The following is a 6,639-nucleotide window of genomic DNA, read 5'->3' as shown; positions in this document are numbered from 1 at the left end:
GGATTCAGATCCTGTGGATTTATCACACCCACTGGAGGATACTGGCTTTATAAACCTCTGAATGGATTACACTCTTCCATTAGAGTGGGCTCATCCTTTCCAAAAGATAACATCTTGTTTCTCTGGCCTGAATTTCTCTCAACTTCTTTCAAAACACAATTTGTGAAAACAATGTGTGAGAACACAGGACAACGGAAAGTGGCTCCAAGGGAATACGACAGTAAATATGTCAGGTATATACACTAGCTGGTGATATTTATTTGGTCCTTAAAGAGACAGTATTGGGATATAAGAAATTAGATTCATTTTTCAACATCTCAGATTTCTCCTGTAACGCATATATGTTGGCTGCCCTTAGTGGATCATGCTAATTTATTTGTAAATCATCAAAGGAAAGTATAAAATATATGTCTCCAGCCAAATGAATGGACTGGAAAATTGAATTGGGCAACAGCAATATCTTCCTATGCCAGAAGTAAACATGTCAACATAGTGACGAAGGCTTTGTCCCATCTCCTGGCTGAACTTTGAAGAGTGAGATGGCTAATACCGAGGGACCCAGCTTTGCAGTCCTTTCTCATAAAGTGTTCCATGACTCAAGAAAAGGACAATGTGCAGCATGACACAGAGAACTAGGTCAGAATAATATTTCTTAATGGAGATTACTACAATGCTGTATTAATTACAGCAGTGGTCCAGAATTTTCTGTGCTTTGATAAGTTGTATTTTTAAATAGGCACCCATTTTTAAATTTAATGTGATATAAAGCTGAGTTCCAAGGAATCCCAAATACTTAAGTGGTAAAAAATGATGTGGGAGAGAGGAAGCAAAATATGTGCATATCCACATATACACCACAAGCCAGTGTTTGAAAGATGATCTCTGTGAACATAAAAGTTTATGCTGTCTTTGATTTGTGTGGTTTAACAAAATACATTAGCAAATATTTAGGGATTTGGAGCATAACATCAGAACAGAAACTCTTTGCCCTAAATTTGCATGTAATCTCAGGTATTCTCGCTTATTGCTCCACATAGACTGTTCTTTTTTTTTCTGGCTAAAATTACCTTACCCACAATTCCCTTTGTTGATGACATCCCCACAACATGCCTTCCTCTTCTCGCCTCCTCATTTCTGTTCCTGCCATTTCTTGAGCCTGGGGAGAGGCATCCTCCAGCTCTATAGGGTGGGATGTGAGAATCCTTCCAGATTTAGCTCAAGACCCTCTCCTCTATGAGGTTTTTTTCTTTTTTACCCCAATTAGAAATGATGTCTCTGTCCCTTCTCCTACTGACAGTATCCTAGAGCCGAGTTCTCAACCTCGACACTATAGACATATTAGACTGGATAATCCTTTGTTGTAGGGGGCTACTCTATGTACTATAGAATGTTTAGCAGCATCCCTGACCTCTACCCATTAGATGCCAGTAGCACTTTCCCTCCCCATGTTGAGTTATGACAACTGTAAATGTCTCCAGACATTGCCATATGTCCCCTGATGGGGAGAATCCCCTCAGTGGAGAACCACTGCCATAGGGCTTTCCCCAAATCAATTTACAGGTTCTGGAGAGCAAAAGTTTTGGTTCACGTTCAAAATTATTTGAGGATTAATGAATAAACGATATTTTAAAATAACTACCAGTAGAGAATTTCTGAAAATTAACACATCAGGTTAACTTTCTGGATCAGATACCCAAAAAACTACAAAAAGAGACTATATTATTGTCTTTCTCTTCTTATTATACAGTGCTTCAAAAGAACTATAATTTTAATACTATGCTCTTGGCTTTATTGTGGGTTGAAATGAGAAACCACTAGTCAGAGAATGCCTCTGCATCTTCTGAAACATTATTTTTGAAGTCACTAACCATTGTCTGATGACCTTACAGAAAGACGACTATGATAAATTCCTCTTAGGGGAACTAGAAAAATATATCTCTTTTTAAAAACTGGGTTTCTTCTTTCTGTTGCATGAGAGACATGTAACTGGTGTTATTTTCCCTTTTTGACTTGGCCATCAGGAAGCCCAAAACTAAATTTTGTGCTCCGTTATAGTAACTATTCTCATCCTCTGATCTCTAATAATTATCCAATCTTTTCTTCTTCACCCAGCCCCACTTTCACCCTTGCTCTAATGGCTTTCTTAAATCTATTATAAAATAAAATTTTAAGCTGGTGGAGTCCTTATTATTTGCCATTAAAATCAGGGCATTTTGGGGAGTAAAAGGGGAGTAATTAATAATTAAGCTGGGACAAAATCAAAATGTGGTGTCACTCTAGAAATAAATAATAAATATAACAGATAACGACATTTATTCCATTCCCAGGTTGGGGATAATTAAAGACAAACATATGCCCTAAATAGGGAATCAAAGTTATGTGCTTCTTATTTATCTTGTGTCACATCTGCTGATTAGAGTTTAGTATTTATTATCTCTTGGGAAATTTTGTAATTAGCCTCTGTATTGGTAGAGAAAAAAAATCTTAGGCCTTCTGAAATGTACTTAATTTCTACCAAAGGGGCTGGGGAGGGGGGAGTCCTTTAGATCTGGAACAGTGATCACAATAGAAGTTTCATTTGTTTGTGATTTATGGAGACTTGGAATAAATGCACTATTGACCAGTATCAGATTTCTAATGACTTTATCTTGTTTTTCCTAAGCAACTTCTCATAAACTTTTGTAATATCTTGAACAGCAAGTTGATACTATGTTGAAGCCTATTTACAGAGCTATTAATAAATGCTATGTGGCAACTCCAGGAAGAGGGTCAAACTGCTTTTTCTCTCCATTGGTGGAAAACAATTTCCTGCTTATTTTGAAAATCGTCCGATTACCAAAGTCCTTGACATATGCTGGGTATTTTGCAAAGAAACCCAGTGAAAATAAGTTAGATTCAAATTTTTAACCTAAAGAGCTCATAGTCAAAAAGGAAACCATTGTCAATGCCTTGACTGTAAAGACTTTCATATACGAAAGAGTGAGATTTCAGTGATAACAGATGAGTTTAAAAGATGGGCATTCATTTCTCTGCGTGCTCAGAACCATGCTTTTATTCAGGATCTTGCTGGCTGATTTGTTTTTTGAAGCCACATTTAGTATTCTCTGATTAGACAAATTGAAAGTTTAATAACTACCATTTATCGGTTTCCTACAGGCACTGTGTAGGCACTTTACAGATGTTGTTTTGTTTTGAAAACAATTCTGTGAGGTGAAGGCATCATTAGCCCCATTTTACAATTAAGAAAATTAAGGCTTAGAGAGAATAAGGAAGTTACCCAAAGTCATACAGAAAATAAGTAGCAGTGGAGGATTAAAATCCCAGCTGTGATACTCCAAAGTCCTCTCTTTATATACTATTACATACTTCTACAGTAATAAACTATCAGTGTGAAAATATAAAGTTTGGCGCTGGGCCCAGGAAGATGGCCAGAGAGGGTAACTGTACCAGCAACACTTATGTAGTACACACTCTATAGCTAGGTATTGTTCTGAAAGTGTACATATATCATCTCATTTAATTCTCACAACCACCCAATGAGATAGGAGCTATTAACTATGCCCATTTTACAAATGGAGGAATAAGGAGATCAAGTGATGTGCCTAGTGTTCCAAATAAGTATATTCCCATCCATGGTTAGCTAGATTGTCAGTTCATAGTTTTCAAATTACTTTTGTGTGTTTTATTTTATTTTTATTATCATCATCCTTTTACAGATAAGGATACTGAAAAGCTGAGAGCTTAGGTTATTTCCCCAAGGCCACAGTCAGTATCAGAGACAGGATTTGAGCCCGGGTATTTTTATACCTAGACCAGGATCAGGATGTGCAGCTATAAGGAACACTACAATCCTAAACTTTTCAAGCTAATCCGAACCCATAGCCTTCTGCACCCAAAAGAAGGAATCTAAGCTTGGTTTTGATGCAAAAGCCATGTATTTCCTGTCTCAGGGTCAGGGTAGAGGACAAAATGATTTCAATTTCCTTCAAGTGGCAACAACCTTGTTCCTGTTTCTTCTCCCTGATCTAACAAGAACAAAGATTGATGTCTCTCCTTCACTCACACCAATATCAATACAAAGGCTAGAATTTATCAATTAATCCGAAGCAAAGAAGAAATTTATGCCTACGTAGCTAACCACCACCAATTACTGAGTGCTGCCTATGGGCTAAGAAACTCCCATGTCTTACCTCATCTAGTTCTCACAACCTGAATAGGTATCATTGTTATTTTTAATCTTGAAGAGGAGAAAAATGAATTTTTGAGGGGGTTAGTAACTTGCACAGAGTCATGCAGCTTGGAAGTGACCAAGTGGCAATTTTAACCCAGCTCCATCTCAACAGCTGCCCTGCTGATCCCATAATGTCTAGCCACTTCATAGGCAGAGTTTTATCCAGACCAAGCATTCCAAATCCTTCAAATCCTTCCAGCATCTGGGCAGCAGGGTGGGATACTTTCTAAACACATTAAAACGTGCCAGTGTAGACAGAAGGTGGGAAGAAAAGAGGACTGTATGTTGCTCCCCCTCCCCACCTCACCCTCAGTCATTCTCTCCTTTAGCAGGTTTCCTTGTTCCTTTAAAGCATTTATCACTATCTGAAAGTATCTAAATTTATTTGCTTGTAATTTGTCTGTCATACCTACTTGAATGTACCCTCCATGAAACCAGAACCAAGCTTGTCCTGTTACTACTGTATTTCTAGCCTGGCACATAGGAAATGGCAATAGTTGCTGCCGGGTGAATGAATGAATGGACCAGAAGGATGAGGCTGCCCCTTCTGCAAAGAAAAGGAGACTGTTTCCTTTATCTGGTGGACTCTTTGATTTAAAAAAAAAAGCTTCAGAACAATCATTTCTAAAAGGCAAGCGATGCCCTCATCTTCCAAGATTTACTGAGAGCCAAGATTATGAACTTTGCAAGCAATTGGTCCTTAAACATTTTGTCTGATTTTTGTCTTGGTAAACCTCTGCAAGGAATTCTGGCAATTCTCCTTCCTCATTCCCTCCCTCCCCGCCCTCTACTCCACGTCCACTTCTGGTGAATACACATCCTTCTCCTGCCGACCAGCTGCATATCTGGGTTCGCAGACGAAGACCCAGGTGGCTCTTCACTAATAGCTCATCTGTTATCTGTGTGAAGAGCCAGTACCTTTTCTGACTAGATTTTTGTGAAGTTAAATTGACTTTTGGGGAAAAAAATGCATTCTTCATGAAGCGATGCCTTTTACTCTCTATCTCTTCTTATTCTTCTGCTCGCCATCAAATATATCCTGCATAGCTTTCTTCCAAACAATTGCCTACTGAAGACTTCAAATGCAAACTGTTGAGGTTTTCCCCTTATTGTCATACTTTTTGAGCTACCACAATGCTAACAAGCTGCTCTAAAGAATATTCCCTTTCTGATCTGCCATCCCCCCCCAAAACCCCATATTCCTAACTCAACTTTTGAATATTTTTTACAACATATATTCAGTTTGAAAGATAATACTGATACCTTGTTTTATCTGAACATTTATACACCAGGACCCTGGCAAGGGACTGACTTCATCAGGATACTTTATGGCTTAATATATCTGAATGATTTATATCTCGTTTTGTCTAAGCATTTATGCTAATAAATTTAACAGATTCCCCAGTACTGCCAGGTTGTTCGTTTTTCTTCAGGGGGTCAAAGTGAGAGGAAAACAAAGCAGCGCCTTACTAAAGAGAGAAGGAAGAAATTGGCCCAACCGATTTGGAACACAAAGTTACAACACAAATAAAACCCCTGATTACAGTTATGCTGGAGTAGCAGTCAAAAATAAGTTCCTAGATCTAGATAGATTTCTGTAATTAAGCTATTTCTCAAGGAGGGAATCACAAAAGTGACAGAATATTTAGCAAGCTAATCTACTGGGGGAATATTTAAGTCCTACATAATTAAATCCAACACAGAGAAAAACTGACAACTATTAAAGCGAGTGCAGCCGGGAGAGGGAAGGGGGACGAGATAAAATCCAGTCTATAAAACAGATTCCATTATCTTTTATAGGATAAAAAAAAAAAAGTAATACTTGTAGAGAATTTTCTAAGCTGAAAAGATTTTAAGATTGTATGAGGATTTCTTTTTCTTTTTTTACAGGTGCAGAATACGTCGTTTTTTTCTCTTGGTTTTTTCTTTTCCCCATTTTTTCCCTTGTTTGCAAAGTTGAATCTGGGGTCAGGAGTTCTAATTGTAACCCCAGACTGGAATTCCAGATGGTACGCTCAGGACTGGAAGCAACTCTCAGTTCATCAATTTCATGGGCCTATGTATCTGCTCTGGCTATGGCCCGGCCTCCAGCCCCACTGTGGCATTAATGCAGAACAAATTGAGACATATCCTCTATATAATTAGTTCCAGAATTTAAAAAGATTTACGGTATAATAATAGAGGCAGCGCTGCGGAATCCTTTCACTGGGGACTCTCTGGGAGCTTGGGGACCATCTCGCGGTGGCATCAGAACAGATGGGTATCCCCAACGGCTCCAGACTTGGGGAGAGAGGAAAATTTTGCACCGCGAGCCAGGCAGTGCGCACCCGTTCCCCGGCCCCTAAACCGGATCGGACAGTGTTCGAACCGTAGATGGGGGATTGGTCAAAAACACTGAGTTAAATTTT

This window comes from Trichechus manatus, unplaced genomic scaffold, assembly GCF_000243295.1.
Source record: "Trichechus manatus latirostris isolate Lorelei unplaced genomic scaffold, TriManLat1.0 scaffold00006, whole genome shotgun sequence".
NCBI classification, from domain to species: Eukaryota; Metazoa; Chordata; class Mammalia; order Sirenia; family Trichechidae; genus Trichechus; species Trichechus manatus.
The sequence above is the reverse complement of the archived record's forward strand: the minus strand, read 5'-3'. Positions refer to the sequence as shown.